The following is a 12,704-nucleotide window of genomic DNA, read 5'->3' as shown; positions in this document are numbered from 1 at the left end:
TCTTCATATTTTGATATCATCTAGAATCCCAAAGTTTATTGCTCCTATTATTTATGCTTTCTATTATGCATACATGTTTTAAATTTGATAAATACTTTGGTTTACAACTTCTTTAGATGACAACATGTACAAAGGATTTCACATCACATGAAGTTATGTGGGTTTTGATACCATTCTAGGGAATGAGCTCAATCCTTTTGTACTACGTTCTGCATTGTCTACTATTTCCATTTCTACATCTCTTTTGTCATTTTAGCATTTCTATTTTCTTTTATTTATCTTCAACAATCTCAACCTCTACTGGTACTTTATATCTTGTGTAAAATTGCATGAAATCATAAGCTTTATATGATCACTCTAACATTGTTTTAGTAGTCTCCTTCAAGCTTTCAACAATTATATTTTATAAAACTCTTAGATCTCTCTTTCCTTCAACAAGCTCTTGATGCAATATTATTTTATTTATTATGCTCTTATATTCCTATTGATCTTCTTTACTATTGTTAGATCCTTCATTTCTTCCACTTGGAACCTTGGAATCTCTATCTCCTTGTTACTATCACTCACCCATAAACACAATATTTTATCACTCCTTATTGAACTAAAAGTGGATTTTTAAAATTTGTCACTAATTTTAACTTTTAAAACATAATTAGGATAAAATTACCACTATTTTATATATTTTTGTCCACCTATGGAGATAGAAAGACTAAAATAAGGGCTTGAACTTTTATAACAAGCTCATATGAAACCCCAACAATTATCTCTTCTTAGTTATAGGTTTTAATTTGGATCTCTTCATAAAATGGGGGCTATACTTCCTTTTCATTTTCTTGTTTATCATTTTTTAATTCATTAAACATATAAATCAAAGTACTTATCTTCATATTTTGACATCATCTAGAATCCCATATCATTTTTTAATTCATTAAACATATAAATCAAAGTACTTATCTTCATATTTTGACATCATCTAGAATCCCATAGTTTATTGCTCCTATTATTTATGCTTGCTATTATGCATACGCGTTTTAAATTTGATAAATACTTTGGTTTACAACTTATTTAGATGACAACATGTACAAAGGATTGCACATCACATGAAGTTATTTGGGTTTTGATACCATTCTAGGGAATGAGCTCCATCCTTTGGTACTGCGTTTTGCATTGTCTACTATTTCCATTTCTACATCTCTTTTGTCATTTTAGCATTTCTATTTTATTTTATCTATAAATCCTTTCTAGTTTTCTCACTCATTTAATTGAATATAATGTATGTTAGTATCACATTTTATATTAAAAAAAAGAGTAATAAGAATAAAAGCTAATGAATATTCTAAATTTTATTAGATTTTGTTAAAAGAAAATGAATTAAGTAATATGATAACATATTTTAAGATAAGGCCCAAACTAAATATAGAATAAGTTAGAAAAATAAAAAATTTATACAATTTTCTCTTCTATAATATGATTACACTATAAATCTTCAACACTATAAATCTTCAAAAATATTCTTCATACTTTTAAGCTAAATCGTCACCCTTCTTTAAGAGGTTGCATTGTTATGAACATATCCAGCCTTTATCAATAAATGACCCGCTGAACTCATTTATTTTGAGAGGAAAGGTTCATGTGTTCTTAAACAAGTTTGTTGGGAAATTATAGGTTATGGAAGGAAGGAAGAATAATCTTGACAAAGTAGGCTTAAGCTTAAGTTTGTTGGGAAATTATAGGTTATGGAAGGAAGGAAGAATAATCTTGACAAAGTAGGCTTAAGCTTAAGTTTGTTGGGAAATTATAGGTTATGGAAGGAAGGAAGAATAATCTTGACAAAGTAGGCTTAAGCTTAAGTTTGTTGGGAAATTATAGGTTATGGAAGGAAGGAAGAATAATCTTGACAAAGTAGGCTTAAGCTTTTGGAGGATTAGAATAATATTGAGGTCTAGAATATTTATAAGGGCAATTGATTATGATGAAAATAATAACAATGAATGAGTACAAGATTATTTTCTATAGAACATCATAGATATTAAAAAATTGTGATCAAATATCATTAAAGAATTGTGATCAAATCAAATAATGATATTGCATGATTTTATATCTTTCTAGTCATACTAATGTAATAAATACAATTTTTCATATTTCATGTATGAAAAAAAATACATTTCTCTGCACAACTTTTTCCATTTCCCATTTCATATTTTCTTAATAATTAAACATAAGATCAATTAAAAAATCAAATGCTCTTTGAAAATAAATAAAGATAAAACTCAACAACTTAGAACTATCATACGATATCAATTTATTTTTAACCATTAAGATATTATATTTTATAGAAATAACCTTTTAAATATTAGAGTAATTATTGTTAAGAATTATAACGAATATTAATGATAACTACTTATTAGTCCCCGCCTTAAGCAGGGAAGGGATGTTCATATATTAATTTTGTCTATCAAATGAAGTAAAAAACTCACAGAATTTTGCTGGGGTTTAAAAAAAATTTCAATGAAAAAAAATAAAAAATAAAAAATTAACTGTCTTAGTTGGCAACTGTCCTCATGGCAAGTGCAAGGGAGGACAAATGAAGTAAATGAATTCATACCAATATTATTCAATATTTAATTACTTATTAAATGTTCTGTACAGATTTCATTAATATTTAGGTTTAAAGGAAAACAATATTTTCATTACGGTGCATTCTTTGTTCTCACTGCGCAGAAAACTTGATTGAAAGCATTAGTCGATACAGAGGTCTGATTGAAATCATTAGTCGATACAGAGGTCAGAGTATTAGCCAAGGCATTTCTCTTTCCAGGTGAGTTTGCACAAAATTTGGTGCAAGTTTAAGATTTAGTTCAAGTCTAAAATCTTGAGATTTATTATAATTTTTGCAGCTAGATTTTGGGCCTAGGTTTTGCGAACTCCAATTTTAGGTTGTTGTTAGAAATTGAAGCCATTTTAAGAGAATTTGGGCTACTGATTAAAGGGCTTAGTCAATGTCGTTTTTTGGGAGAATAGTTTCTGTATTTCTGCTACTAATTTGGGCTACTGATTAAAGGGCTTAGTCAATGTCATTTTTTGGGAGAATAGTTTCTGTATTTCTGCTACTAAAAGAAAACTCTACAATTTCAGTAATTTGGTGGTTCTCACCTAAATTTCTCCTGCCAAATTTAGAGTCTTCTCTGTTGGCGAGTTTTGAAACTACTGGTATTTTAATTTTATCTTGTGCAGTATATCTTGTTTTAATGTTGTTAATAGGTGAATATTTGTAAACCAAAACATGGTTGTAGTTATACAGATTCTGCATAATTAAATTTAGGGTTTTCTCTTTCCGGTTCGTACATAACCCAACACAGAAAGAGCTCTAATTTCGACATTCTTTTGGTGCTATTAGTGATGCAGTGGTGGGCCTAAGAGCAGGAACTGTGAAGGGTTTTTTAGGAAGAGGTAAGATTTTAATAAATCCTTGCTTAGACAAGATTCTTTGACTCGAAGCACCCCCCATATAAACTATCAAATTGCTGCCATTATGGAATATTGGGAAGAGTGATTTGCTTTCGGCTAGTATGCACAGACATATTTTAAAAACTAATCATATACCATGTTCTCAAAAGTGCTGCCATTATAAAATATTAGAAAGAGTCATTTGTTTTCGACTGGTATGCACAAACATGTTTGAACATCTAATTCAGATATCATATTTTTCCTTAAAAAAAAAAAAAAATGTGCAAGTTTTTTTTGGAAGAAAGAGAATATGGAGTTTTATTTTTTTCATTGCAGTGCTACAAAGGAAGAGTCATACTTGATAATGACCAGGAAGTTGAAATAACCGGTAAAGGGAAAACAAAGGACTTTCTACGATGCAACAGAAAAATAGAAAACCTCATTTCCAGAAGTTAAAATTTAAAGATAGAATGTATATAGGTATATGTATATGCAAGTCTACCACTCTTAAAGAGAGATAAAAATGATTAGTCTATCTCAAAACTCGAAAACCTTCTGCCACTAATCAGCAATTCTCAGTGGAATTAATTAACCTCCAAAGCCGGATATTTCTCCAACGAGTTTCCAAGGCAGGTGAAGATTTGGGTAGAGCGTGCACCCCAAACTTTAATAAATAGACGCCAGGACTTGCATCAGGAAACACTGGCTCCTCCTGCCAATTCGCAGACAAAGCCCTTTTCCATTTCGTTTGCATTGTGGGTAACATTCAGGGAAATCCACTGATTCTAAATGTGGTTCGGCAGCACTAGGTCATTGTGATGTGTTAGATGTCTATCTTTAATCTGCAGCATAAATGCTATGTCCCTTTGCACACCCCCATAAATTTGCATCACGGATACTCCCGTTATGTTTGGCCCAGCATACATCTCTGCCTCAAACCTCCACACCCCACCTATGTAGTCATATCCCTGCATACATACCCCTAAATTCAACAAATATATATTGTACCATCTTAACTAAATTTCAAATTCAGAGAAAGATGATGGTTTAAAAATACAGGAAACAGATTCATTTTACCTAAATTTTAGAAAAAGAAGATGGATTAAAATTACAAAAAAAACCCAGATGAAGAATGTTGTCCTAAAAATACAAAACGAATCGATGGAAATCCTTTTTTCCAAGCTGTTTTGTCATTTATATTATTTGGATTGAAAATAGAATGTTTTGTAGTCTATTGTCAATATCTTCTGAAACTCCTCTGCTGCTAAATGTGACTGCAAGTTCGCAGATTGCTAGTTAGTCAATATGTGTACCCTCTTTGTTTTAGCATTATTTAGCATAAGCTTTGAAATGAAAGAAAATCATGTATACTGAAACTCAAAGTAAAGGCCTAGGGATTTGAACACCGATTTTGGTTATTGGAAGAATGAATTATTTTAGAAAGAAATACAAAAGGTACATTTAGTCCACAAGGTGAGTATTCTATTTTGATTCTCTACTTGCAAACAATGATTGCCATCTTTGGGCTTGTTGTCATCCCTTGGTTCACAATGGTATTTAGCCACTATATAATAATAGGAGATTAGCAATCATTATCATAAACTCCACTTACCAAGTCACACTTCTTGATCCTTGGGTAGGAATATGTTAAGCTCTGTGCCAAAAAAAAAGAATATGAATCAAATTCATACAGAGATGGGTTTACAATGTGCCATAAGCCAAGGCAGCTATAACTCCTAAGGATTGATGATTATAAGAGCATTTATGAGAGAAACGCCTCTAGGAAATCAATACAATGCATAACAAGAACCACTCGCCTTTAAATCTCTGTGAAGAACGTAGTTTGAGAGCAGATAATCAACAGCCAATTAACAATTGCATAAACCTGAACCATTTCAATAGTTTTTTGAAGAAATTGAAGCAGAATAGGTCAGTAGAATATTGGCAAGCTGTAGAAATTTCCAATAATGTCCACTTTGAATAAGCCTACCTCTTTAGAAAAAGTTGTTCCATTAGATTTCTTAATCATCTATGCTCTGCAATTGCAAGTTGGTAAAAGTAAACACCAGGCATATATGGATACAGAACACCGGAAATCTGCTGTGGTGAGGAAAGCTTTGTGGCAGAATTAAATGCCATAACACGTTGAAGCTTGCATACACTTTTCACTCGCCATGTATGCACGTGGGGTTGAATTTGGAGTGCCACGATTATATATCATCTTGGAAATTTCCCAGTAGCTAATATTAATTAAAATAAGAAAGAAATTAAAGAAAAATTGATTTGGTTAAAGAGAAATTTAAAAATATAAACATTTTTAATTTCTTTCCCGTGCATGTCTATCGCAAAGTTAATTTTCTCATGTTCTATAAAAGTTTTTTTAAATTTTTTTTATTGTGTTCAAATCTTATAAGAAATAAAATATATATAAATGTAATATTTACAAATTATTTTATTAAATTAATAATATAAAAAAAAACGAAATTAAAGAAAATCTAAGGTAGTTGAAGAAAAATTAATTGAAGCTTCCAATATATTTGCATTATTGTAGTCATCATGAATCGATCAAAGGTAATAAACGAAGAGAGAAAGGACTCTTCGAACATATGCAATACTGGAAGTCTAATGTATTGCACTTTGGGTTTTTAATAATTATATGAAAAAATGTAATAAATAATGTCATTTATTAAAACAATAATAACATTATAATGATAATATAAGTAACAATATTAAAATATTTTAAAATTATTTATCATTTTTCAAATTAATAATATATATATATTTTTTTTTTGATAAAAATGGATGATACCACTAAAATTATATTAATTATATTTATTTTTACATGGTGACTAGTTCAAAGAGCACTGAGGGGAAAGAACCAGTAAGAAAACCCCTCAGTTTTGCTCAAAAACATAAGCCTACCTACCCAATACAATAACCCATATACAACCCATAAAACCCTGATTACAATTTCCATTACATTAGATATAAAGGAAGCTTTTACAGCAAGCTTGTATTAGTAATTCTGAAGAGAGGATATCATCTTCAAAAAATGCAGCCAAGATCAGTAGCATCCCCAAACAATAATCCCTTTATGCACCACATGAGTCTAGATATCTGGAGAGAACAAAAAATACAACAAAGAGGGATCCAAGGAGAAGTAATCCTGTAAAACTATCAAGGATATATAACAGAGCGGGGGTTGTCATGATATGATTATCAGAATATCATACGAAGAGAATATCCAGCCAAATAGCACCTCTGAATGATGGAAAATGCTTGACAAATAGCAAACTCAATTAATAAAACTCACCAACCTTATACCTCTAAAGCATACTGATTAATTAACCAAGCCAATGCGTAGAACGTGAGACCCAAAAATCATGACACAAACGGTCACCACTGTGCTTAAGAAAACATGATTGTCATAGCAGATATAATACTTAAGCTGAACCGCAACATCTAATGATTATCCCAAAAAGCAATATAACCCAGTTTCCAAACATCGGAGAGAGACATGTCACCAATTATCATGATGAAAGAGCTAATTAACATGGCTTCAACCGCCAAAGGGAAAAAAGGAAATCAAAACCAAGCAACCCACAACACCCAAGGTACAAGAAAAAACTATTAGATCACTGTCGACTGGTCCCAGAGACTATCACCCTCCATCCTTAAAACCAACTCCACTTCTAGGGGTGACTATATCAAAGGTGTTGTCATAAGGCAAGGCAGCACCCCTATTATAGACACTCAAAGAAGTAGATACCCCATAAGGCAAGGAGAACTATCAAGATTACCACCAAAAAAATTCCCTTCAATAATGGGGAGAATCTCCCAATAAATGACAATAACAATGGTATTATTCCAAAACACCCTTATTATAGGCACTTACGAAAGAACAGCCACATCAAGAAGGCATTTTTAAGATAGAATTTTCATACATGAGATAGGAAAATCTGAGGATGTAAGTTCTATGCGGTCTACACTGTCACTAATAACCTTACTTGCAAGAAAATCCGCAAACACATTAATTTCTCTAAAACAGTGAGAGATCGAGAAAGTGGAGAAGCCATTCAGTTGAAGAAGAATATGTTCCAGAAGGTATTGCATACGCCAAGGGACGCATTTTTTGGCAGCAACCGCCTAACAGACAAGCATTGAATCCCCTTCAATAACAATATCCTTGATATTTAGAGAACGGGCCAGATCAAGTCCAAAAGATAGAGCCTGAAATTCAGCCATGTTGTTAGTGCCATAACCAATGTATTTGCCAACAGCCATGATGATATTTGAAGAATGGTCAAAGATGATTACCCCGATCCTAGACTTTCCCGGATTGCCCTTAGAGGCCCCATCAAATTGGAGTTTGAAGGATGGACAAGGGGGAGTGCTCCATTTAGCCATCTTTCGCTTAAGATGCGAAGAAAAAGCATCCGAAATAGCCCCATGAGAGGGCAACAATTGCAGAGAGGGCCATTTCCAAGTAACCCAATTATCCCAATGAGAAAAGGTTGTTAGTCGCCCTAAATTTTTATAAATGAAAGAGAGCACCACTTCACAAATGGAGGCTTGGATTTTCCCTATAACGTCTGGTAAAGATGTCGATTTATGATTAAAAATTCTTGAATTCCTTTCCAGCCATAGATTCCAAATCACCAGAGATGGAGCAACTATCCACAGAGATGAATAGAACAAAGTGGGAAACAACAAGGGCCAAGATTGAAATCGTGAAAGAAGAGTTGCGCAAAGAGCAAAAGACCACCCTAACATACCAAACAACCAATACCAACACTCAGAGGCAAAGGGACAAAGCAGGAAGAGGTGGTCCACTGATTCCATGCAATAACCACAGAAAACACATGGGAAAACTGCCGTAATCCCAAGCCTATCTAACCGCATTCCAGTGAGGATCCTATCTTGAATGGCTAGCCAGGCAAAAGCCCTTGCTTTTGGAAGACATGCAGAATGCCAACATAACTTAGTAGGCCAGCAGGCAAAAACAGGGGTCTGAATCAAAGAATTGTACCCCTCTTTCACCGAATAGGAGCCAGCCGCACTTTTAGTCCAAACCAATGAGTCCTCTTTATATTGAAAAACTAGAGGTCTCTTATGAAGTTCTTTGATAAAATCAAAAACAATATTTATGTTAATCGCCAAGGGAGGGATTTCCTTCCATTTGACAATTATACAAGGTCTAGAAGTGTCAATGATAAAATAATCCGCAACAAAAGGACCCCAAAGAGATGAAAGGATTTCTAGCAAAGGGGACCAATCCCGGATAGATGAGAGAGCTGGGTGCCCATTCCAAACTTCATCCCAAAAACGAGCTTTTCTCCCATTATGGACAACCTAGGATAAATGAGGCAAGATCACCTCTCTACATGAAATCAGAAAATTCTAGAACGCAGAGCCCTTTGGAAGGGAAGTTGCAGTAAAAATCCTTTCTCTTGGTAGACCCCTTAAATATTTAGCAAGCACAACAGAGGCCCATTTACAACTAGGATTTGTGTATAATTTCCAAATCAACTTAGCCCCCAAAGCCTTATTTTGAATAGCTAAATCCTGAATACCCGCCCCCCCTAACTCCTTGGGACGACAAACTTTATCCCATGCTAAAAGGGGGATCTTATTCTTTCCTCCTATATTATCATTCCAAAGGAAGGACCTAAGGGATACCTTTAAACGCTTAACAACTTGAGAGGGAGCCTGTAAAATAGACATTAGATATGTAGGAATAGCACTCAGGACTGATTTAATTAGAAGAATTTTGTTTGCCAATGTTAACCATTTATGATTCCAGGAGGAAATTCTAGAGGAGATAGAATGAACAATTTTGTCCCAAAAAGAGTTCTTATCTGCCCCAAGAAAGAAGGGAATACCTAAATACATGCAAGGGAAAGACCCAACTTGAAAGTTCCAAAAGCGGATAAAATTATTCCTAACTAAAGTGGGGACATTAACGAAAAAGATTTTGGACTTTCCCTTATTCACCTTTTGGCCAGAAAAGGTTGAATAGTTAGAGATAACTTTCTGAATAGCTCGAGCTTCTGTTATAGTGGCCTTCCCAAACAATAACGTATCATCAGCAAATAAGCAATGAGATTGTGAGGAAGGGAGGCCATCTATTCTGATACTTGACCACCGAACCACAGTTGTAGCTTTAGAAATAGCCCTACTTAATGCTTCTGCTAGAATAACAAACAAAAAAGGGGACAAGGGATCTCCTTGCCTAATACCCTGGGAAGAAGCAAAAAAACCCGAGGGAGTCCCATTAATCACTATTGAGAAGTGGGCGGAGGATATGCATGAATAAACCCACTTAACCCAACTCCTTGAAAAACCAAACTGGTTCAAAACAGCAATCAATGACTGCCAATTGACACGATCATATGCTTTAAGCATGTCTAATTTGAGGATCATTGCTAACACCTTTTGCTGGGAAATAGAGTGCAGAATTTCATGAGCAACAATGGCTCCTTCAGGGGTCTCCCGACCAGGCACAAAACCACCCTGCTCAACCGAAATAATCCGAGGAAGGAGTTTTGATAATCTAACCGAAATTGCCTTAGTAAAAATTTTGTATAGTGTGGTACACAAGGCAATTGGGCGAAAATCTGAAAAAGATGTAGGATTATCTACCTTGGGGATAATTGCAATAAGAGTAGTATTTAATTCTCTTAGAATCGCCCTATTTCTTCTAGACTCCTCCAAAGCTAACAACACATCTTTCCCTATAAAGTCCCAACTTTTCTGGAAAAATAATGCCGTAAGTCCATCCGGTCTCGGTGCCTTTTCCGAGTGCATGGAGAAGACTACTCTTTTAATTCAGCCAAGGAAAAAGGTGCCATTAACATCTTATTATCTTCTTGGGAGACAAGGGGAGGGATTGAATTTACAAATCCCTCATCAACCACCATTGGCTCTGCTGAGAGAGGGGATTTAAAAAACCTAACAGCTTCAGAAGCTATTTCATCTTCATCTAGCAGAGTATTCCCATTGGAATCAACAATACAAGAGATTCGACTACGAAGCCTCTTGAGCTTGGAGGAGGAATGGAAGAATTTGGTATTTCGATTGCCTTCAGAGAGCCAGAGATCCCTAGATTTCTGTCTCCAATAAGATTCTTCCCTGGCAAGAATCTCACTCAGCTGAGCGTTCAGTGATTTAAGATCGTCATACATTGCAGCAGACATACCAAAAGCAACAACTTTATTGTTAAGTTGTTCAATCTCCTCCTGAATCCTAGCCTTTTCCTTAAAGACATTCTTAAAATGCTGAACATTCCAATCCTTTATTTTTGTCTTCAAGAAGCCCAATTTTTTAACTAACTGAAACATTCTTGACCTAGGGAAATAAGGGGCTGAAGTCCACCAAGATTTTAAGGATGGCAAGAACGATTGATCCCTAAATCACATTGGCTCAAACTTGAAAGGTAACTTTTTAGGAGCCCTATCCTCAAAAATATCAAACTAGATTGGAAAATGATCAGAACCAGTGAAGGGAAGAATTGAGGATTCAAAATCCTGTCCCGAACTAAACCAATTATCTGAAACCAAGTAACGATCCAACCTTTCCGAAATTTGAGAGAAATCCCTACATCTATTAGTCCAAGTAAATGAACCATTAAGAGGCATACAATCAACGAGACTCAAGGACTGAATGAAGTTGGAAAAATTTGAAATGACACGTTTATTAGGAATATTTCCGCCAACCTTCTCATTCAAATTCGCAATTGCATTAAAATCACCCCCAAAAATCAGAAAAACATTCTGCAGAGGAGTAGCGATAGTAAACAAGGAGTTCCAAAGCATTCTTTTCTCAATAATCCCAGAAGGGCCATAAACATTAAAAAGCCAAAACTTTAAGTTTGACGTTCGACTCTTAACTATTCCAAGCATCCAATTAGATGATAACGCAACTAATGAGAAGTGAACAGCAGAATCTTTCCAAATAATAGCCAGCCCACCCAACGCCCCTAAAGAGGGAGATGAGCAAAAATTCCAAACTTTCCAAGAGGAGAATAATCTATCTGCCGATTCCAAATTAAGTTTAGTTTCTTGTAACATCACCAAATCACACTTCATTAAGTCTAATTGTGACTTAATCAAGCGTCGTTTGTTAGGGGCATAATGCCCCTAACATTCCAGGATATTAACCTCATATTTCCCAAGGGGAGGCCTCAGCTCCCCTCGAAGCATTCAACAAAATTGGAGACAGCACCCCGGCAGAAAAAACCTTATGAAGACTATGTTTAGTAGCTAGAGCTCTTGTAATAGGGGGACTAAAATGATTTCATTCTATTATTTAAGTTATATTCTAAAATTATATTTTTTGAAATTCATTTGGTATGTTAGTAAATCTTATGTAAAATGTCATTGTCATATATATTCTTGGTAAATTTATTACAAGATTTTGACATATTATCTATCAAAGGTATACACACATTAATATATTTGATTATATTTTACAACATAAAAACTAAGTATAGTCATATCACTATCAATATTAAGCCCTAATCACTTGGATTCATATTTCAAAAGACTTCAATTATGTTTATTTGCTGTTTAAATATTTTTAGTTTAGATTTAACTTAAATGATAGAATTATATTCTAAAATTAACTTAAAGTATATTTTACTACCAACTTAACCATTGTACCTCATTTTGGTGTAACTGCCAGTTTTAAATCTTTCTTTAAAATGTCAGCCCTACTAGTATGGTCTTTTGATATTATCTTTACATGTTTAGGGCAATAACTTTCGTTTGTTGTTTGGGAACTGATAGACCAAAAAATCCCTAATTCTCCTTCCTCACCTCTTTGGCGTACCTATTGCACACCAATCTGCAATTGCTAGTTTGAGGCTAATGTCAAATTACTCTATCAATTGTCTTCTTTCACTTTCACTGCTCAAACATTTATATATTTCTTACAACATCAAAACAAAAATGGTGGCAAACAAAAAGACGGCTCTTTATGTGACTCCAAAACCATCAATCAGATGTTAAAATCACTACACGTATAGCAACTGCAGATCTACCACAAATAGTTTTGCCTCTAAACAACAAAACTATTTTAATCTAGAATGATCTTCACAGAATTTAATATTGAGCATATCTCCTGACTGAAAAATGGTTCTACATTCTAAGCATTCTTCTTACTTCTTCGCTTAGGTTTTGGCAGCTTTAGCGCCCATGCATTGAAGGTGGTAGTAAGATTTTCCTTCATTTAATTCCAGAGAATAGAAATATAATATC

The 12,704-nt window shown here is 34.1% G+C and overlaps 1 long non-coding RNA gene across 5 annotated transcripts in view; it reads left to right on the top strand.

Annotated features, from left to right (window-relative positions):
- Nucleotides 1–2,476: 2,476 nt before the first annotated feature.
- LOC131856149 (uncharacterized) overlaps nucleotides 2,477–12,704 on the top strand; it is a 45,401-nt gene continuing 35,173 nt past the window's right edge. For 4 of the 5 annotated variants that reach the window (XR_009358304.1, XR_009358307.1, XR_009358308.1 and 1 more), the window contains exons 1-2: nucleotides 2,662–2,818; nucleotides 3,398–3,450. This is a non-coding gene — a long non-coding RNA (uncharacterized LOC131856149). Of the gene's footprint in view, nucleotides 2,590–2,661; nucleotides 2,819–3,397; nucleotides 3,451–12,704 lie in introns of those variants that run through there. The other variant, XR_009358306.1, reaches the window with a different exon arrangement.

This window comes from Cryptomeria japonica, chromosome 6 (genome assembly GCF_030272615.1).
Source record: "Cryptomeria japonica chromosome 6, Sugi_1.0, whole genome shotgun sequence".
Classification (NCBI taxonomy): domain Eukaryota; kingdom Viridiplantae; phylum Streptophyta; class Pinopsida; order Cupressales; family Cupressaceae; genus Cryptomeria; species Cryptomeria japonica.
Note: the sequence above shows the minus strand (reverse complement) of the source record. Positions and strands in the feature narration are given on the sequence as shown.